At 37.3% G+C, this 23,228-nt stretch overlaps 1 protein-coding gene across 18 annotated transcripts in view; it reads right to left on the bottom strand.

Moving 5' to 3' along the window:
• Positions 1 to 23,228, bottom strand: part of IMMP2L (inner mitochondrial membrane peptidase subunit 2) — a 984,232-nt gene that overhangs the window by 635,349 nt on the left and 325,655 nt on the right. The window contains exon 6 of one of the 18 annotated variants that reach the window (XR_008717872.1): positions 1,215 to 2,801. The exons of the other annotated variants lie outside the window; for them this stretch is intronic. The gene's annotated coding sequence lies outside the window, so the exon portion shown is untranslated. Of the gene's footprint in view, positions 1 to 1,214; positions 2,802 to 23,228 lie in introns of those variants that run through there. 18 annotated transcript variants of the gene reach the window in all.

The following is a 23,228-nucleotide window of genomic DNA, read 5'->3' as shown; positions in this document are numbered from 1 at the left end:
ATATGAAGCTGAGTAGATGCAGAGACACTGGTTAATCAATGCTTGTAGTCTTCCAGGACTCAGATGCTGTCACGGGAGATAGACAGCAGTGGATGAACATAAGATCAATAGGACTCTGTGGTAGAAGCAACATGAGGAATGAGGTAGCAAAAGGTTTCAAGGATAAATTTGAGACATGGCTCTTATACAACTGGACGTGTTGTGGCTGTTCTTCACTAAGTAAACACTGGCAGAGAAGCTGGTTCAGTCTAGAGCATGCTGAGTCTGAGGTGCCCTTGAGATAGACAAGTGGAGATGTAGACAGATAATTAAATGAAGCCTGGAGTTCAGATAAGAAATCTGGCATAGCAATCAGATAGAATAGCAGAGTGGCAAAAATGCCATTTTTACGATAATATGTCTAGTGTAAAACAGTACTTAAGAAATAAGAATTAAGAAAAAGTTATGAAATATGTATATATTCTAGAGATCTTAAGTTCAATTCATAATAATACTCTATTGCATTTGTTATTCCTTTGGTTTTAAAGTAGTGAAAGCATTAATTAAGATACAAGACATTAAACATTAACTAGCAAATGTATTCTCCTTCACCAGTTTATCAGATTAGTCAACTAGTAATATACTGGAGTTTGGAAGGAATAAAGTGAAAGTTGCTCAGTCATGTCCGACTCTTTGTGAACCCACGGACTATACAGTCTATGGAATTCTCCAGGCCAGAATACTGGAGTGGGTAGCTATTCCCTTCTCCAGGGGATGTTCCCAACCCAGGGGTTGAACCAGATCTCCCGCATTTCAGCATTTCAGACGGATTCTTTACCAGCTGAGCCACAAGAGAAGTCCTTGGAAGGAATAAACAAAATACTCAATATATTTAAATTTAAAAATTTAAACCCAAGCAACAAAGAATTTCAAGTAACCTTGAGGGACAAAAACATTCATTCTCAAGACCACACTTGGGACCACAAAGCAGAACTTAAGATGAGTTAGTTTAACAAATGAATGCAACTGGAATATTTTATAATAATAACAAATATCACAAAAAGGCAGTTAATAATTTGGGGTAATGACATACAAAACACAATAAACAAGTTACAAAATATACTCACTTCCAGAAGCTCTTTGATTAAAATATTTAGTTTACACTGTTCAAGGATCACACTATCCCTGAAAGAATCACATTTACGCACACCTACAAAGGCAGAGGTTAATGTGTCTTTTGTTCTTTTGTTTTACTTTAGCAGTTTAAAATAGTAATTTGGAAGAAGACTTTGGGTTTTCATTTTGCAATATGCTACTGCTGATGCTGCTAAGTCGCTTCAGTCGTGTCCGACTCTGTGCGACCCCACAGATGGCAGCCCATCAGGCTCCCCCGTCCCTGGGATTCTCCAGGCAAGAACACTGAAGTGGGTTGCCATTTCCTTCTCCAATGCATGAAAGTGAAAAGTGAAAGTGAAGTTGATCAGTCGTGTCTGACTCTTCGAAACCCCATGGACTGCAGCCCACCAGGCTCCTCCATCCATAGGATTTTCCAGGCAAGAGTACTGGAGTGGAGTGCCATCGCCTTCTTCATTTGCAATATGATAACTCAATAAATCAAAAGTGGAAATTATCTCCACCCTGCCTTTATGATAATATGGTAGGTAAATAAAAATTTTAATATCTTCCTAAACACTTTAATAAATAATATAAGAAATATCTTTTTAAAAGAAAAGCAGCTAAATAAGCGGTGTATGTGTATACATACACAAAAAAAAGAAAAATACTTATAAAACAAAACCAAAAATTGTTCACAACTCTTACAACAATCCAAGTACTTGGTCTATCTTTCCAAGTATTTAAAATAATACTAATACTAACCTGTCTCCATTTTTCAAATAGTTAAGGTAAATTATTCTGATGTTTAAAAGTGAAAGTGTTAGTCGCTCAGTCATGTCTGACTCTTTTGCAACCCCATGGACTGTAGCCCAGCAGGCTCCTCTGTCCATAGGATTCTCCAGATAAGAATACTGGAGTGGGTTGCCATGCCTCCTCGAGGGGAACTAACAGATCCAGGGATCCAACTGGTGTCTCTTATGACTAACCTGCAATGGCAAACCTACACTAGCACCTTCTGGGAAGCCCAAGCTTTTTTAAGCTTTTCTGCATGAAAGCTTAGTAAACTTCATACTTACAGATGAAAATCAAATGGCAAACCTTATATTTTGTAAATTTAACCTTTACTCTTAACTGTCACACAGGTCTTTGGTTCTTCCAAAAAGTCCAGTTCTTTCCCTCCTTAGGGTACAGTTTAGTTCAGTTCAGTTGCTCAGTCATGTCCGACTCTTTGGAACTCCATGGACTGCAGGATGCCAGGCCTCCCTGTCCAACACCAACTCCCAGAATTTATTCAAACCGATGTCCACTGAGTCAGTGATGCTATCCAACCATCTCATCCTCTGTCGTCCCCTTCTCCTCCTGCCCCCAATCCCTCCCAGCATCAGGGTCTTTTCCAATGAGTCAGCTCTTCCCATGAAGTGGCCCAAGTATTGGAGTTTCAGCTTCAACATCAGTCTTTCCAATGAACGCCCAGGACTGATCTCCTTTAGGATGGACTGGTTGGCTCTCCTTGCAGTCCAAGGGACTCTCAAGAGTCTTCTCCAACACCACAGTTCAAAAGCATCAATCCTTTGGCGCTCAGCTTTCTTTATAGTCCAACTCTCACATCCATACATACCTTAGGATACAGTGCTCCACAGTATCAGCTGCAGATTGCTTCTAGAATTTTCATGGTTAATAAAATCTGCAAATCTCAAGTCCAGTACCTGTATATAAAATGACAGTACAGTAGTCCTTCCTTATCCCCAGATATAAAAATCTGTGAATACAGGCGGCTAACTGAATTTACATAGGCTTTCTTCTAAATCTCTATGAAGCTAAATAACTCTTAAGCATCCATCAGGTCTCTGCTCAGTTTTCTTAATATTCCCCGCATAGGGGAATATTAAGCAAGCCCTCCCTGCTTGCTGCCTCTCTCATCGTGAACTGTTCTTTTCTTCACGCCAGTTGTCATCTTTCCCAGAGTAGGAAATGTCAACCTACTCGAGTATTCTTGCCTGGACAATGCCGTGGACAGAGGAGCCTCGCTGGCTGCAGTCCACGGGTCACAAAGAGTTGGACATGACTGAGCATGCATGCATGTAAAAACTGTCACTTACTGTGCTTCTTTGTTTAATCTGTCTTCCCTAATACAATATAAGAGTCATAAGGGGAATATTCACGTCAATTTTATCTTTCAAAAGCAACACATATTTTAGGGGCTTAGTAAATATTTATTAAGTGAAATGAATCAAAGATGACTGAGTAGATGAGTAAAATAAAGTCAGAGAACCACAAATAAATATGCATTACAATGTTCATTTAAGAGTTCTTTAAGTGGAGACACTTTGAAAATAAGTGAGATACTTCTCTGAGAATTTCTCACTCAGTTTCATAGGATACAACTGTCAAGCGTGGTGATTTTTCGATAGGGAATACTGCCAGATTTCAGAGTGCCCTCTAGGAAGTCAATTTGAATTTTAAAACAATTCAAAATGGAAAACAGGGAGAAAAACTAAAAAAAATAAAATCCTCGACTAAACAAAATCATTTCCTCACTCCTGAAAATTTAATATCACACACGATACGAAATAAATAATAAATGTGGAACAAACGAATAAATGCCTAATATTCCTCCAACTGTTCTCACAGTTTTAAGTGTAGACAGAAAAAAAGTGAATTTATATACAACACTTCAATATTCTTACAAAATTTAGAGAAGAGTTAGGATATAGAATTTTTGCCAGCATATTTGTTTCTGTGGACCTGAAAAGAATTTAGAATGTCAGGAACAAAGTATCTTCAAATTGAAGGATTCACAAACACCAATAAAAACAACTTACAAATCTCACAGAAATGCATACATTCTTTCCTAGTTAATTCACCATACTGGCTCATTTGGGGGGCTGTAAAAAAGAAGTGAAAAATCACTTAGCTATATATGAACTCAGAGCTGTCACCTGGGGAGACCTCAGCTCAGGGGAAAGTAATACAGATAGCAGAAACAGACTGGAAAGGCAGGTTCTCAGGTAACCCCAGCATTTCTCTGAAATGCTCAATTTCCAAAAACCAATGAATTTTTAAACATAATTTTAAACTTTTTTATTTTATATTGAAATATAGCCAATTAACAATGTTGTTATAGTCTCAGGTGGAGAGCAAAGGGACTTAGGCATACAGATACATGTATGCATTCTCCCCTGAACTCTTCTGCCATCCAGGCTACCACATAACACTGAACGGAGTTCCCTGTGCTATTAGTAGGTCTTTGTTGGTTATCCATTTTAAATATTGTTGTTCACTTGCTAAGTCGTGACACCATGGACTGTAGCCCATCAGACTCCACTGCCCATGGAATTTCCCAGGCAAGAATATTGGAGTGAAATGCCATTTTCTTCTCCAGGGGATCTTCCTGACCCAGGGATCATCAAATGTGTGTCTCCTGCTTGGCAGGCAGATATTTTACCACTGAGCCACCTGAGGAAGCAATTTTAAATACAGCAGTTTGGGTTTTTTTTCCCCCCAAAACCAACAAATTTCTTTTTTCCTTCCTTTCTTTTTCTTCTTCTTTCATGATTTATTAATACTACATATCAGTCTTATATATAGCAAACACTCAATAATTAATATTATAAAAGCCAGGGAGATTGGAGAGGCACGAAGGTATCACATTCTTGCTTGTAGAGACAGATAAGATAGGGCAGCACTGAGTCCAGGGTCAGTCTAGAAACAGAATTCCAGCAGTTGCCTGTCTTTTCAGCCCCCACTCCATATAACCTAAAAGCAGGGTTTGACTGATAAGGATCTCTTAAAAGGTAAAATATTTCTGTGAGAAAATGATAAAAGCTAAACAGAGAGTTGAACCAATATAGACATGTTATGGAGGAAAAAAAAATTTTCTTTTTGGTAATTTGTAATAGTGTATGGTGCGTCAAAAAATCAAGGGCTTGCGATCAGATGGACCTAGTGTGAGTGCAAATCGTGTCACATATGAGCTGAATGACCGTGATTAACTTCTGTATATTCTCTGAATCTTAATTTTCACATCTGTAAAAATAAGAGCAACAACTATCTTTCAGAATTATTCTGAAAATTAAGTTGGAATGTGTGCAAAGTACTTGCTGTAACTGCAGTTGTTGTAGCTTCCATTATTAGAGTGGAGGAGGAGTAGAGATCAAGATGCACCCCCTCCCGATGGAGCTGAAGAAGATGAATCAGCCTTGTCACTAAGCCCAAAGTAGCAACAGCCCTTCCAGTGCCTCCGCCTTAGAACATCTTTCTCATACGCAAATCTGGACTCATTCCAGGTCTCTGCCAATTGGAACGACAATAACTGGCTCAAATCTCCATTACAATCAACACTATTCTATAACCAGTTTGCTATTCAAGCTACAGCTGTGAGTAAATACTACCTGCTGTCCTGAAACCATCTCCCTCACTTATTTGCCTTACGCAAATAGACTTTATTGTGAATAGCTTTCAGTATGATCAGATCTCAAAGCCAACATTCAGTATTCTAGACCCTACTTTCCACATGACCTAATTTATGCAAATTAGACACTGTACCACTTTCCACCATTAATTTTCACATACTTTTAATACAATTTGAATCTAAGGTTCTGACATTTAATGACAAGATAAAGACAAGTCATGCAAGAATTACAAACACCTTCTTTGTGGAATCCACCATATTTATCAAAATCTGGAAAATAAAAATAACTCTCTCTTAAGGTGAGGTTTCTAAAATTAGGTGATTGTAACTGAGAACAGACAACTTATGATGCATCCTGTCAACCCAGGAAGACCAACTCTTTTCGTACTCTTTCCCTCTGATGACCCTCTCTGAAATTCAGAAAACTTAATCTCCCACATTTTCAACTGCTTATTTTTTACTGCCAAGTCCCATCAATTTGGCAAGTAGATGAGAGCAGTAATCACTGGAGAAAATGTAGGAGAAAAAAAATGAGCCAAATCATCTGATTTTGTTTCAATAGTCTATTTAATCTGCACAATGAGTCAGCCCACGTGTTCCCACTAAAGGTAATTATGAGTATTTTGTAATTTTTGCTAAAAAAAAAAAAAAAAAAAGCTCTTGTCTATAATAAAGCACCCTGTATATTGTGTCCTTAAGGAAGAGGGATAGAAATAGTTGCTAAGGTAATAGTCTGGGATTAGCATCTTATTTTCATAATAATGAATGTTTTGACTTCAACAATGAATAGGTTTCCTTATTAGTACAATCAAAATCCAATTTGAATAAAGCTTTGGTAGTGGCTTTTAAGGAAACAAAGTACATTGATAATATAGAATGTTTCCTTAAGGATACAGAGTTACTGCTGTGTTTCCTTTTCTTCTAGTCAAAAATCAATGTCACACTATGCCATAATGAATGGCTGCTTGCCAGCTGCACTTAACTGACTGAAACTCATCATTCCTTTAAAATCTATTCTCCTAGCAAGAGTAATTTAATAACCTGACTTGAGTCTGTGATTTGATTCAGACATAGCATCTAACCATGGTTTGGAAAACATTAAACACATAGGGGAAAAGGCTGTCTTGATTAGTATTACAGATGTTTACAACATAGCCAATTTTTAAAGGAAGGACAGGAACTACAGCCAATTATTAGTACAGATTCACACCTGTTGTCTGTCATGCTTCAAACTCCTAGGTGTGAGATTTAGTCAAGGCAAATGGAAATGAAGAAGGACCAGCTGCAAAACATGATTTTGTTCTCATACAGTAATTAAAAGGAAAAACTGCACAATGTGTTGTCTATATGACAATCCCATTATTTCATGTCAGGAATAGTTCCATTTTTTTTTTTAACAGATTTATGTTGCTGTCAAGTCTGTTATAAAGGCTAGTACTCATAGGTCTAAGCTATGGACCTAATTTATAGTATTGGTAGTCACTCCAATTAGCTTTGCTAAATTTCTCTTTCAAGCATGTTAGTCTGATGTCAGAAAAATTAAACATCATCACCTACCCCAATCCCCACTCCTAAATCTCTGCCACAGTGAACTATGTATTAGATATAAGACCTACTCAGACCTTAGGTCTTATAAATACTCAATGCTTTTAAAATGTAAACCATCGAGCACCGAAAACACATATGGTAAAACTGTAATCCCTGAGCACATCTGGTGCAAGTCAATCCTACTGTTTTATCCGCACACTCTTGCTCGAAACCCCTTACTATAACAATACCTTATGTTTTTATGTTTGAATTAGACAAACTTTTAACTAATATTTGCATCTTATTTTCTAAGACTATGAAATATGCTTTTGAATATTACCAATAAGAGTATATTCATCTGAAATATCTGTAAATATACTCTAAATTACCATAGGTATGCCTCACTTGTGGAAAATAATTCCAATGTATAAGTAGATCTTTGCAAAAGAAAAAAAAAAGATCACCTTAAACATACTCATCGTTGTTTTGTATCATGTATCAAAGAGAAAATACGATCAGCTTCATCAAAACTATCTCTACAGAAGATGGTAAGTTGAATGCAAAGATGAAATATGCAAGCTTTGGAGCTAGACAAACACAGATGTAAATTCTGTGTCTACAACTTACTAGCTGTGTGATTTGAGGGTAAGTCATTTAACAGTTCTAAATGTTAAATTTCTCATCTGAAAGAAAGGAGATGATATTTGCTTCAAGTTAAATAACACATGTAAAGCATCAAGCATGAATAAAACAATTAAAAATATTAATGCCAATTAATGCCATTATCCGACTTACAGGAAATGATTGTTACTGACAGAGTATAACTGACCACAGCATTTATGAATCAAGAAAGCAAAGTGTTACTTATTACGGCATTTATAGTTAAGGACCAATGTCTAGTCAAATGAATACTGTTTTTCACTTTTAATATCTTCATACAAAAGTACAAATTACATTTATACACACATATAAATATGTTTATGCATACACATACATATATACATATATATATGTCTTTTCCACCAACGAGGAAACCACCATATTTTCTATGTCTCCAGATGATTTTTAGCATCAAATAACTTGAAACAAAATAAATGGACAAAAAAAAACCCTTTACAGTCAATGAAAATAGGTATTCACAATTATTGTTTAGGTATTTGAAGCCTGTAGGGGAAACATATTGTTAAATTTTAAAATGTCCTAACATTCTATTTGGAAAATATGATCCACCTGACTCTACTATGAAAAATGCCCTTAATCAATCTGTGAAACAGATTTCTTTCCAGATAATGAAGAAGTGTTTACTGAGAGGGTTGTGCATTGTAGAACTATTTTGTTTTGAAGTGAAGGCTAAATTAAAAAGGATAATTGAGAAAATAGAATATTTGTTTCCCTTACCATAAATTATTGCTGAATATACTTTAGGGAAAGAGACAGCAAAAGAGAGCAGGATGAGGACAGGCATGTGCTGCTCAGCTATCACTCAGACTAGCACTAAATCAATCTCTTTGGGATGCTGATTTTAACACATGGCTAAAATATATCAGCAAAAAAAGAATCCAATCTCTTCCAAGATTATTTATGACAAAGCACCCCTAACTGAAGTCCAATTTGTTTGTGGAATTGCAGTCATTCTGATTCAACTAAACAATAAATGAAGCTGCCTTTCAAAGTTCCAACTCTGGAGCATAAAAGAAAACAAAAGAGAACTGCATGATGACAATACTTCACAATCCAGGGACCTAGATAAAGGAACAGTGGGGAAAGCAGTTACTGAAGTGGTGGGAAAAAATCTAACAGGACTCAAAGAACAATTCATTAACCTAAACCACCCGTGTTCTTTGTGTATCAGTTATAGTTCACTGAGTGAGTCACTCGTGTCATGCAAATAAGCTAGCTGGGGGCTTTTCATTTTTTTTTAATTGCTCTTCCTTTTGAAGGCCTCCTGCATCACCAAATTGCCAGACATGTCAGATGACCACTCTACATGTATGTTCTTTCAACTCAACCAAAGACAAAAGCACAGCTAGACCATGACTACTAGATAGAAGAATAGCAAAATCTGAGCAGCTAAGAACGGAGATATGTTAGAATTTCTCCAAAAAGCAAACAGAAATAATGTGCATGTTCCTCAGCTAATTAAGTTTGGACTCTGACATACTGTTATCTTCCACAATGACTCAATTATTTAGAAACAACCCATCATCCTGTCTTCTATAACCATTTATTTTGTTACATTTAGTAAGCTGTATTTTACTAGGGAAGAAAAAGAAGACCATATGATATTTTTTGTCCTATAACAAATCTCTTTTTGTGCACTTTTCCTTGTGACTCAAGTGTCTAAAAGTGAAAAAGAGTGTTATCAAAAAAAAAAGCCAAAAACCTGCCATATTCTTTTTACCTCAAGTGCATAGCAGTTTGCTGCAGAAAAACAGCATTTTTTAAACGACGTCGCATTGTTCACTTGCCATTCAATCATTCTAGAAATATTTATTCTTTTATTATGAAATATATATTTATTAATATGCTGAATTATGAAATAATATGCTGTAAGTGTTCACCATCACTAGTAATCCTCAATCTAAACCTCTTATAGAATTAAAACCTGTAACATAACTGAAGCACCCTGTCAGGAGTGTACTCTGCACTAGCAAATTTCCAAGCTGTCAAGGTTGATATTCTTGCATTCAGTAGTTATTTCAACAGTTCTTAAAGTCCTCAGTGTATTGGGCTACAATCCTATATGACAGGGAGCTTGTATCTATTACAGAATTAAAACTTTCAATGTTAGAGAAGTAAAAACTCAATTCCATACATCTGCTTCTTATTATTAAAAATTGACAAACTGCTTCTAAAGATAAAAAAACCATCCATCTGAGGGGATAGTACTATTTCTATTGAACTTCCATCTTCCATTTAAAAACATAATGCCACTCTATCAACTGCTTTCTTTGTGAGTTGTGTTCCCTAAAACAAGCTCTGTTCCAAAGGCCCACCTAGTATACTCTCTCCTAACAAAACATCTCATATCTGTAAAAAGCTGTCACAAGAACAGAAAAGAGAAATAGAATTTGCTTTAACAAAAGGAGAGGAGAACCTATCTCAGGATCTCACAAACCGTCACTTCTTAATGTAGGTCATTCAAGAGTATGAAGAATGATCTTCCTTTCTATTCCACAATCACATACAGGATTCTCTCTATCAGGAATGAGTTCAACTGAAGCAATGGTTTATTCATCTGGTGGTAGGAATCATTACATATCATGCAAAAGGTAGGCATCATCAACCAACAAAGCAAATGAAGTCAAAGAGTGTGCAGGTCTGTGCATGTGTGCACCCGTGTTTATGAGTGTTTATGGGCTATTAGAAATACGCCAGTGAAAAAAATTCTTAGTCAAGGATAAACTCAGATTTGACAAACAGATTACAGAGATATGAAGTAGTATGACTGATGAGCAAGCATCCTAAATGTTGTCACAGGGGTATGTTAAATGGTTGTCACACAATTTGAGAAGATAAAAGTTAGTGGACCTTGCCATTGGAAAAGGGAAAAGGGGTAGGGAATAATATGGGATGCAAGGCAGGAGAGAATAAGACGACCAGCCTCTGAAGAATCATACGAGGCTCCAATGTTGCATTAGGCTTGAAGCCAATGCTAAATTGGACATTTTAAGCATTTAAATTAAAATCCTATTTATGAGAACCCATGAAGTATCTATTTAAGATTAGTAACACTGGCACAATATGCAGATAATTATTCAGAGATATCTTTTGATATTGTTTCTGATTCATGATGTTTTTTAAGTCTTAAGCATTAGAAAATGGTGTTTTCTATTGAGCATTATTCTAAAATCTTAGTCTTGCTGAAAATATGTTTAAAAAGTTACTAGCTTCCAAGATTGACAATGTCATTATTTACAAGACTGAATATTTAGAATTTGTATAAAAATGTTTTTTTAAAGTAAAAATACAGTGAGCATCAAAACCTTGCAAAGCTTTTACTACTATCACCTATGCTTCCTCTAATTTATACAAATAATTTCAACTTTAAGTGGAAAATATGGTAAGAAAGAGAATATGGAAGATAAAAGACATTATAATCCAATAAAATTCTTTGCAATAAAAGGTCTTGCCTAGAGTATTTACGGGAAGCAAGGAAGGGGCTTAAGGGGAGGAGAAGGGGGTATGTGGTAGGGCATGGTTGGGGAAGATCTGTCATTTCTCCACTAAAATGAAACATTTCCCCAAACATAAGCTACCTAAAGTTCAAAGATATGAGGGAATTATGACACATAAATGACACCAGAAAAACTTCAGAATCATTTATTTAATGAACATTCACCTGCAGAGAGTTGATGTAAAGGAAAACAAAGATGGCAGCTGCCGGGTCTTAAAGTGCCCTCAGCCAGGCATGGTGAGCAAGCTAAGAAGAGGGAGATGAGGAAGGCTGTCCATGGAGGAGAAGGACAATGTGAAGCCAGATAAACGAGGGTGGGAGAGTGCTCCAGACAGGAGAACATGCAAGGCTCAGAGGTAAGAAGTCAGATGTGATTCTGTTTGGCTGTGGGGACTGCCAGAGAATAAAGCCCTTTAGAGAAAGACAAGGCCAAGGTCATGGCAAGCAACATCAATGATATATGGATGGAATCCCTCCAAGAGCTTTTGTCAGGGTGATCTAAAGATTGTGTTTCAGGAAAATCATACAAACTGACTGGGTCAAATTTACCAAGAATCACAAAGTCTGTATCAATTTGTATTAAAGCTCTCAAAACCTGCTACATCCAACTTTATCTAAAAGCTCACAAAAATCAAATGCTTTCAAAAAGCCAGGCAAGTGATATCAATATAAGCAAATGAACAGGCCCAAAGGGGCCCATAGTGAACTCAGAAAGTCTATGATAACTCGGCCTCCCAAACCACTACCTGGCAGAGTTTTAGGTGCAGCATGCCCTGACTTAACATTTATCTAAAGAAAACTAGAAATCAGGATTCACAAGCAAAATACATTAATTTTTAATGGCAACTAAATCAATGTTTCTCAAAACGTACCATACAAAAATATTTTCAGAAATTATCTAACTCCACAGATTGCAAGACTGTTTAGAAGAAATTCATTAAGACACAGAGTACAGGTAACAAGTTATCTCAGATTTGAGCTAACATATTTCCCCAAATGGCTTCATTGGAAGAAATTTCTGAGTGATAAAAATTTGCTTTGGTGGCTATTAATGGTAGAGAAAAGTCAGGCAACCTGTTGTGTTCTCATTTGGGCAGAAATCTGCCTTAGTTTGGTTTGAATTTTCTCATCTCAAAGTTGATGGTCCTATGTATTCCTGAATGATCTTAAAAGCCTTTGAATATATGCAAATCTGCAAAGAGGAAAGCTTACAAATACAGACCATAGCCAATATGCAACATTTTTTTAATTCACCTATCAATCTCTGATCTGGTAAGCAGAAATGAACACAGGATCCTATTTCATGGATGAAAAACTCCTCTGAAATAGGACATTTCACTCCCCAGTACTGTACTCACAGTACTATTTTAATCCTCACAATGGACTGCCAGCACACCTAATACTAATTTATTGTATAATTGACGAGCTCAAAGTATTAACATTTTATATACCAAAAAAAAAAAAAAAGATCAAGTTACTTACAAATGCTTATCTAGTCTGTACATTTTGTTTCTAGAAAACAATCTTCAGTTCTTATCAATGCCGATTTCACATACCAAGCTTATACACAACTCTCCAATGAAATTCGAGTAATATGATGTCAAAAATTTTAATGATCCCATACTCAGATATAATCACTTTCTATTTTTAATCTATGTGCTTGTGTGCTATGTCACTTCAGTCGTGTCCAACTCTTTGCAATTCTATGGATTGAACCCACGTCTCTTAAGTCTCCTTCACTGGTAGATTGGGTTCTTTACCACTAGCGCCACCTGGGAAGCCCATTTTAAATCTATATTCCAAACTAATACATTAAGTAATTCTGGACTGATCAAACTTCTAGATCTATAAGCAATTCCGCCTGTACTCTAACAGCCCCTACTATTATAAACACCACCACAAGTACATCTTTTTTCCATTTCCACACACTTTTATTTTTAAAAACCCAAAATATAATAGTAACTGGATTTTTCTAAATAGGTCTACTAATGTAAACAATGGGATTCTTCGTTAGGAATTCATATTTCCCTTAAAACTGGGATTCAAAGCTTGCTTTGCTTATAATTATAGTTGATTGCAAATGTTGCAATCAAGTACCTTGGAATTCACCCAAAGTAATAAAAACCTTTGTACACACAAAAGCCTCATGAACTTTATTCACAATTGCCAAAACCTGGCATCAACCAAGACATCCTTCAGTAGGTGAATGAATAAGTATACTGTGGTCCATCCAGACAATAGAATATTTTTGAGCACTAAAGAGAAATGCACTTCAAGCCATGAAAAGACATGGAAGAAACTTAACTTAAAAGCTTATTATCAATACATTTTTAAAGCTTTTGTCCCATAGTGATCTACACGGGTGCCGATACTGAGACTAATTTCTCTTTCAAAAGTACTGCAAGTATCATAATTAAAAAAAAGATAATTCAACCACAAATTAAATATCATATTTTCCATGAGGTTAGAATGTTTTCTCAAACATATTACAAGTACAATATTAACAGCCACAATTTTAAACACAGTGTTTGAAAATTTCAGAGTATAACATTATGGGAACAAAGGAATGGTGAGAGAGAAAGGAAGGTGGAGATCACTATACAAAGAAATTCTCCACTTAAAATGATTAATTCTATCTTTATAGAGTACCGTCTAATAATATATAATATCATAGTATATAATTGACAAAAACGTTCACATATGTGCCACTTTGCCTTAATAAAACTGTGTGGGTTATGAATTATGAACACAAATTTTCAAGTGAAGAAAAAAATCAGCCTCAAGAAGGGTAAGCCCTAAGGTCCAGGATCTAAAAAATAAAGAAGCCACAGAGAGACAAGCAAGGATTTGAAAAGAGGTCTACTAATTTCAAAGCTCAGGCTCTGGTTCACATGAGCATTTCTAGGACAATCAAAGTACAGAGAGCATCCTGTAGTAATCATTGTTCGAACCGAAAGTTCTAACTAAACATTAAAATTCTTTTCAAGAAAAGGTTATCTATATGCTGTTTCTAACTAGAAAATAACTCCCACATACTAGCTTTATCTGCATTCTATTATTCAAAGCCACAATTACCAAGGAGTGTTTCTGGAGACAAGAAAAGCTTTTGCCTTTTTTTTTTTTTCCTTGTATTTTTAGAGATATTCAATAGTTCTAACAGTGTAAAGCCTCATCACTGAGAAGAATAAAACCATGAAAAATTTTCTCTCCAAAAAGAAACTAAAGCACAGTGATTTACACACAGAGATTAAACACTACTGTGCTGTTTCTTTGGAAAAACAAGATTGTTTTTACTTTAAACAAAAGAGTTAGTCACTTGATTTAGATAATATTCTAGCAAGCTCATAAAAAAATATAGCTTCTACTCTGCTTTTTGATTTAAAGTATTATGCTAATTAAGTTTTTAAATACAAAAAGTTATTTACCAAAGTTACAGAGTAATAAAACAACATTTGTAAAACTTCATTTTGCCTTTGAACCAAACAGATTTAAGGCCCCACCAACTGCTGCATATGTGAACTGTAATAATTTTTGAATCTGCAAAATAATGTTTGACTCTAATATTCAGTATTATATAAAAATACCATACGTACACAATTGTGTGGAATTTAGGCACAGAAATATCATAAAATGCCTAACACTAAAGTGGTTACAAGTATGACCCTTGGGACACATTTTGGCTCATTGTGTAAGATACTATACGTTTCTTCTAATTCAGTTTGGAAACCAATTCCAAATGAGTAAAATATATCAAGGAAACCTCCCATTAAAGGAGGATTAAGACAGTAAAATGCATTTCACTTTCACAAATAAATGGTTTCATTTTTTAAAGATAGTTGCAGCTTCTCATTATCACATAGATGTTCACTTTATGTCCATTGTTTATAGAGTCTGCCTAGAGTGAAAAGTTTTTTAATTTGAGTAATAATATGAAGTGTTTTTCCATATCACAGGAAACTCATAAAACTGAGTGTCCCTCAAGTGATGCAAGGCAGCCCTTCAAGAATTTAACTCTCTGTCCTGTATTGCCCAAACATATCATGGTATACTGAATTCACACCCACTGAGAAGGAAGTTTTCAAAATTCCTGAATTCTGATGCCTCTAAAAGAAGGAAAACACAGGGCAAGAAGCTGTTTCAAGTATTTAACAGAGAAATACCTGAGTAGACCATCAACTCCACAGATCTGTCTAAATATGGAAGGAGTCTATCATTTTAATTTAATCACCTTATACTGTCTATAATTAATAAAAATAGACTAGACTTACACAATTATATTCCAGAAAAATACCACAAGTTTTTCCTTCAAGGGGTTTATTAGATTATGATCTTAATATAATCCAACCAGAAACACAAAGCATTGCCAGATTCTCTAAGGAAAAAAAACAAGACTTAATTTGGTTAGCAGCATTTCATGTAGAACTTATAATTCCTCCTGAAAGATGCCATTTCGCTTACTAAAAGAGAATAATGTGCAATAGTCTATATTATATATTAATAAGGGTGGTTATTCAGTTATTTTGTTTTAACTGAAAATTAATCCAAAGCCTGTCATTCTGTAGGACAGATTGATTCAGGTCACCCGTTACTAAATTAAACATTTTCTGCTTTCACTGCATCTCATTAAACATGCTACAGCAAGTTTAAATAACTCAGTGCTTTCATTTGCACAGTCACCCATTTTGTTATTGTTTACAGCAACCTAATTTGGCACATAATAATTCAGGCAGCATCGGTTTCATATTACACTGAAGTATTCATTTTTAATATAATTGCATTCTTTCGTCCAACAAAAGCTAGTTCAGTGGGGATTTTACTCAAGTGATTCTTCATTTATTATACAAGGCAAATTCTTCTAAGACTTTGCACCTCTCTTTGCCCTACTGATTCATTTCTCTATAAATTAAAAACTCATTATGAGCTTATTTAAAGTAACTTAGTTGCTTAAACAACACAGTGAATGATTACTCTGGTACAAAATATACGCCCCTATACATCTCTAAAACACGTTTTTCCAAAGGCCTTTTGAACCAATATTTAAACAAAGCATGGGGAGGCGGTCCTAAGATGGTGGAGGAATAGGACGGGGAGACTACTTTCTCCCCCACAAATTCATCAAAAGAAAATTTGAACGCTGAGTAAATTCCACAAAACAGCTTCTGAATGCTGGCAGAGGACATCAGGCACGCAGAAAAGCAGCCCATTGACTTCTAAAGGAGGTAGGAAAAAATATGAAAGACAAAAAGAGAGACAAAAGAGGTGGGGACGGAGCTCCGTCCCAGGAAGGGAGTCTTAAAAAAAGAGAGAAGTTCCCAACCCAGGGATTGAACCCGGGTCTCCTGCAATGTGGGAGAAGGAGAAGGCAACCCACTCCAGTACTCTTGCCCGGAAAATCCCATGGACTGAGGAGCCTGGTAGACTACAAGTCCATGGGGTCGCAAAGAGTCAGACGCGACTGAGCTTCACTTTCACTTCCGAACACCAGGAAACACTCTCACTGCCAAGTCTGTGGCGAGCCTTGGAACCACAGACGACAACATAATTGGGAGGAAAAATAAGTAAATAATTAAAACCCACAGATTAGGAGCCCAGTGGTAACTCTCCTAGTGGAGAAGCCGCGCAGAAGCCTGCACCCGCCACTAACAAGTGGGGGCTGGGCAGGGAGGTGCAGGCTGCACTGCTTAGAGTAAGTACTGGGCCTGAATGCTCCAAGGGCAATCCAAGGGAACTAACTTGGGCTAGCAAACCAGAATGTAGGATAGATACCACACTAAAAGCCCTAACCTAAGACACCACCAGGCCCGCTCACAGAACAAAGGACTGAGCAGAGCTAGCCGGCTGCAGACCAGCCTCTCCTCCTTCAGTGACAGGCAGGCAAGGGCAGCCAGAGCCAGAAGGGGGCAATCGTGGCCCCAGAGAGGCATTATCTATCAAACTGCAAGCAGGCTTCTTTGCTAATGGACTTCTTGGGATTCTGGACAGTAAACATCCTCCTGAGAAGGTGCGCCGGTTGTACACCAGGAAAACCAAGCGGCAGGGACGTGGGAGGCAATAAGTTGCAGCGACCTCACTGGCCAAACACCTGGTCACCTGAGCTGCTTGGATCTGGGAAGGGCACAAAACGCAGGCCCAACCGAGCCTGTGCCTCTGAGGACTACCTGAGTGCCTGAACCTGAGCGGCTTAGACCTGGGAGGTGCATGCAGCCCAGGGCCAGCCTCAGACAGTTCCCAGAAGAGCAACCTAGAGCCTAAGCAGTGTAGACAGGGAAAGCGGGGGCAAACCCAGTGTGGCCCAGATATGCTCGTAGGCACATGCCAGGGTTCTTTGTTTGCAGCGTCCCTCCCTCCCCACAGCATGACTGAACAGGCGAGCCTAAAAAAGTGTGCACCACCGCCCCCTTGTGTCAGGGCGGAAATTAGACACTGAAGAGACCAGCAAACAGAAGCTAAAACAGAGGGAAACCACCTTGGAAGTGACAGGTACAAGAGACTAAAACCCTGTAATTAGTACCGACTACATAATGCCAAAGAATGCTCAAACTACCGCACAATTGCACTCATCTCACACGCTAGTAAAGTAATGCTCAAAATTCTCCAAGCCAGGCTTCAGCAATATGTGAAGTGTGAACTTCCTGATGTTCAAGCTGGTTTTAGAAAAGGCAGAGGAACCAGAGATCAAATTGCCAACATCTGCTGGATCATCGAAAAAGCAACAGAGTTCCAGAAAAACATCTATTTCTGCTTTACTGACTATGCCAAAGCCTTTGTGTGCATCACAATAAACTGTGGGAAATTCTGAAAGAGATGGGAATACCAGACCACCTGATCTGTCTCTTGAGAAATTTGTATGCAGGTCAGGAAGCAACAGTTAGAACTGGACATGGAACAACAGACTGGTTCCAAATAGGAAAAGGAATATATCAAAGCTGTATATTTTCACCCTGCTTATTTAACTTACATGCAGAATACATCATGAGAAACGCTGGACTGGAAGAAACACAAGCTGGAATCAAGATTGCCGAGAGAAATATCAATAACCTCGGATATGCAGATGACACCACCCTTATGTCAGAAAGTGAAGAGGAACTAAAAAGCCTCTTGATGAAAGTGAAAGAGTAGAGTGAAAAAGTTGGCTTAAAGCTCAAATTCAGAAACGAAGATCATGGTATCCGGTCCCATCGCTTCATGGGAAATTGATGGGGAAACAGTGGAAAGTGTCAGACTTTATTTTTCTGGGCTCCAAAATCACTACAGATGGTGACTGCAGCCATGAAATTAAAAGACGCTTACTACTTGGAAGGAAAGTTATGACCAACCTAGATAGCATATTCAAAAGCAGAGACATTACTTTGCCAACAAAGGTTCGTCTAGTCAAGGCTATGGTTTTTCCTGTGGTCATGTATGGATGTGAGAGTTGGACTGTGAAGAAGGCTGAGCGCTGAAGAATTGATGCTTTTGAACTGTGGTGTTGGAGAAGACTCTTGAGAGTCCCTTGGACTGCAAGGAGATCCAACCAGTCCATTCTGAAGGAGATCAGCCCTGGGATTTCTTTGGAAGGAATGATGCTAAAGCTGAAACTCCAGTACTTTGGCCACCTCATGCGAAGAGTTGACTCATTGGAAAAGACTCTGATGCTGGGAGGGATTGGGGGCAGGAGGAGAAGGGGACGACAGAGGATGAGATGGCTGGATGGCATCACTGACTCGATGGACGTGAGTCTGAGTGAACTCCGGGAGTTGGTGATGGACAGGGAGGCCTGGCGTGCTGCGATTCAGGAGTCGCAAAGGATCGGACACGACTGAGTGACTGATCTGATCTGATCTGACATAGGAAGGGGCCTATAGATCTTGAGAAATATAAGCCAGATCAAGGAACTATCTGAAAATGAACTGACCCCACACTGCCCATAACAAACCAGAGAAAGTCCTAGATATATTTTTACTATTTTTACTATCATTCTTTAATTTTTTTTTAGTCCTCTATTACTCCTTTAATTTTCATTTTTATAACCTATTTTGAAAAAAAAAAAGGACCCTATTTTTTAAAAGCAAACTTCATATATATATATATATATATATATATATATATATATATATATATATATAAAATAATGTTTGTGACTTTGTTCTTTTCTTTAATATTGTATTTTTGAAAATCCAACCTCTACTCTAGATTTTTAATTTTTGCTTTTTGGTATTTGTTATCAATTTTGTACCTTTAAGAACCCAAACTTCGGTACCCATTTTTACTTGGGAGTGAGATTACAGGCTTGACTGCTGTCTCCTTCTTTGGACTCTCCTATTTCTCCACCAGGTTGCCTCTATCTCCTCCCTCCCCCTTCTCTTCTCTACCCAACTCTGTGAATCTCTTTGTGTGTTCTGGATGGTGGAGAACACAGGGAAATGATTACTGGCTGGATCTGTCTCTCTCCTTTTGATCCACCCCTTTATCCTCCTGGCCACCTCTGTCTCCTTCCTTCCTCTTCTCTTCTCTGTATAACTCCATGAACATCTCTGAGTGGTCCAGACTGTACAGTGCACATAAGGAAGTGATTAGTGGCTAGCTTGCTCTCTCCTCTTTTGATTCCACCTCATCTCATCCTGGTCACCTCTATCTCCCTACCCCCTCTTCTCTTCTCCATGTAACTCTGTGAACCTCTTTGGGTGTCTCTCACTGTGGAGAAACATTTCATCTTTAACCTAGATGTCTTATCAACAGGGCTGAATAGATGGAGAAGTCTTGAGGCTACTGTTAAGAATAAGACTGAAAACCAGAAGCAGGAGGCTTAAGTCCAAATCCTGAGAACACCAGAGAACTCCTGACTCCAGGGAACATTAATCGACAGGAGCTCATCAACCGCCTCCATACCTACACTGAAACCAAGCACCACCCAAGGGCCAAGAAGTTCCAGGGCAAGACATACCATGCAAATTCTCCAGCAACACAGGAACACAGTCCTGAGCTTCAATATACAGGCTGCCCAAAGTCACTCCAAACCCATTGACATCTCATAACTCATTACTGGACACTTCATTGCACTCCAGAGAGAAGAAATCCAGCTCCACCCACCAGAACACTGACACAAGCTTTCCTAACCAGGAAACCTTGACAAGTCACCCATAAAACCCCACCCACAGTAAGGAAACTCCACAATAAAAAGAACTCCACAAACTGCCAGAATACAGAAAGGCCACCTCAAACACAGCAAATATAAACAAGATGAAGAGATAGAGGAATACCCAACAGGTAAAGGAACAGGATAAATGCCCATCAAACCAAACAAAAGAGGAAGAGATAGGGAATCTACCTGATAAATAATTCTGAATAATGATAGTGAAAATGATCCAAAATCTTCAAATCAAAATGGAATCACAGATAAATAGCCTGGAGACAAGGATTGAGAAAATGCAAGAAAGGTTTAACAAGGACCTAGAAGAAATAAAAAAGAGTCAATATATAATGAATAATGCAATAAATGGGATCAAAAACACTCTGGAGGCAACAAATAGTAGAATAACGAAGGCAGAAAACCGGATTAGTGAGGTAGAAGATAGAATGGTAGAAATAAATGAATCAGAGAGGAAAAAAGAAAAACGAATTAAAAGAAATGAGGACAATCTCAGAGACCTCTGGGACAATGTTAAATGCCCCAACATTCAAATCATAGGAGTCCCAGAAGAAGACAAAAAGAAAGACCAATACTTGAGAACATAATAGTTGAAAACTTCCCTAAAATGGGGAAGGAAATAATCACCCAAGTCCAAGAAACCCAGAGAGTCCCAAATAAGATAAACCCAAGGCAAAACACCCCAAGACACATATTAATCAAATTAACAAAGATCAAACACAAAGAACAAATATTAAAAGCATCAAAACAACAAATAAAACACAAGGGGATTCCCATATGGATAACAGCTGATCTTTCAATAGAAACTCTTCAGGCCAGGAGGGAATGGCAGGACATACTTAAAGTGATGAAAGAAAATAACCTACAGCCTAGATTACTGTACCCAGCAAGGATCTCATTCAAATATGAAGGAGAAATCAAAACTTTACAGACAAGCAAAAGCTCAGAGAATTCAGCACCACCAAACCAGCTCTCCAACAAATGCTAAAGGATCTTCTCTAGACAGGAAACACAAAAAGGGTGTATAAACTTGAACCCAAAACAATAAAGTAAATGGCAACGGGATCATACTTATCAATAATTACCTTAAACGTAAATGGGTTGACTGCAACAATCAAAAGACAAAGACTGGCTGAATGGATACAAAAACAAGACCCCTATATATGTTGTCTACAAGAGACCCACCTCAAAACAGGGGACACATACAGACTGAAAGTGAAGGACTGGAAAAAGATATTTCAGGGAAATAGAGCAATACTCATATTAGATAATAAATAAATTATTATTAAATAAATACAGGAGTAGCAATACTCATATCAGATAAAATAGACTTTAAAACAAAGGCTGTGAAAAGAGACAAAGAAGGATACTACATAATGATCAAAGGATCAATCCAAGAAGAAAATATAACAATTATAAATATATATGCACCCAACATAGGAGCACCACAATATGTAGGACAAATGCTAACAAGTATGAAAGGGGAAATTAACAATAACACAGTAATAGTGGGAGACTTTAATACCCTACACACACCTATGGATAGATCAACTAAACAGAAAATTAACAAGGAAACACAAACTTTAAATGATACAATTGACCAGTTAGACCTAATTGATGTCAAGAAGGCAATGGCATCCAACTCCAGCGTTCTTGCCTGGAGAATCCCAGGGACAGGGGAGCCTACTGGGCTGCCGTCTATGGGGTCGCACAGAGTCGGACACGACTGAAGTGACTTAGCAGCAGCAGCAGCAGCATAGGATATTTCACCCCAAAACAATGAATTTCACCTTTTTCTCAAGCACACACAAACCTTCTCCAGGATAGATCACATCCTGGGCCATAAATCTAGCCTTAAAATTCAAAAAAACTGAAATCATTCCAAGCATCTTTTCTGACCACAATGCAGTAAGATTAGATCTCAATTACAGGAGAAAAACTATTAAAAATTCCAACATATGGAGGCTGAACAACACGCTGCTGAATAACCAACAAATCACAGAAGAAATAAAAAAAAAATCAAAATATGCATAGAAACGAATGAAAATGAAAACACAACCCTAAACCTGTGGGACTGTGTAAAAGCATTGCTAAGGGGAAGGTTCATAGCAATAAAGGCATACCTCAAGAAACAAGAAAAAAGTCAAATAAATAACCTAACTCTACACCTAAAGCAACTAGAAAAGGAAGAAATTAAGAACCCCAGGGTTAGTAGAAGGAAAGAATTCTTAAAAATAGGGCAGAAATAAATGCAAAAGAAACAAAAGAGACCATAGAAAAAAATTAACAAAGCCAAAAGCTGGTTCTTTGAAAGGATAAATAAAATTGACAAACTATTAGCCAGACTCATCAAGAAACAAAGGGAGAAAAATCAAATCAATAAAATTAGAAATGAAAATGGAGAGATCACAACAGACAACACAGAAATACAAAGGATCATAAGAGACTACTATCAGCAATTATATGCCAATAAAATGGACAATGTGGAAGAAATGGGCAAATTCTTAGAAAAGTACAAGTTTCCAAAACTCGACCAGGAAGAAATAGAAAATCTTAACAGACCGATCTCAAGCAAGGATATTGAAACTGTAATCAAAAATCTTCCAGCAAACAAAAGCCCAGGTCCAGACGGCTTCACAGATGAATTCTACCAAAACTTTAGAGAAGAGCTAACATCTATCCTACTCAAACTCTTCTAGAAAATTGCAGAGGATGGTAAAGTTCCAAACTCATTCTATGAGGCCTCCATCACCCTAATACCAAAACCTGACAAAGATCCCACAAAAAAAGAAAACTATAGGCCAATATCACTCATGAACATAGATGCAAAAATCCTTAACAAAATTCTAGCAATCAGAATCCAACAACACATTAAAAAGATCATACATCAT

This window comes from Bubalus kerabau, chromosome 8 (assembly GCF_029407905.1).
Source record: "Bubalus kerabau isolate K-KA32 ecotype Philippines breed swamp buffalo chromosome 8, PCC_UOA_SB_1v2, whole genome shotgun sequence".
Classification (NCBI taxonomy): domain Eukaryota; kingdom Metazoa; phylum Chordata; class Mammalia; order Artiodactyla; family Bovidae; genus Bubalus; species Bubalus kerabau.
The sequence above is the reverse complement of the archived record's forward strand: the minus strand, read 5'-3'. Positions and strand labels throughout refer to the sequence as shown.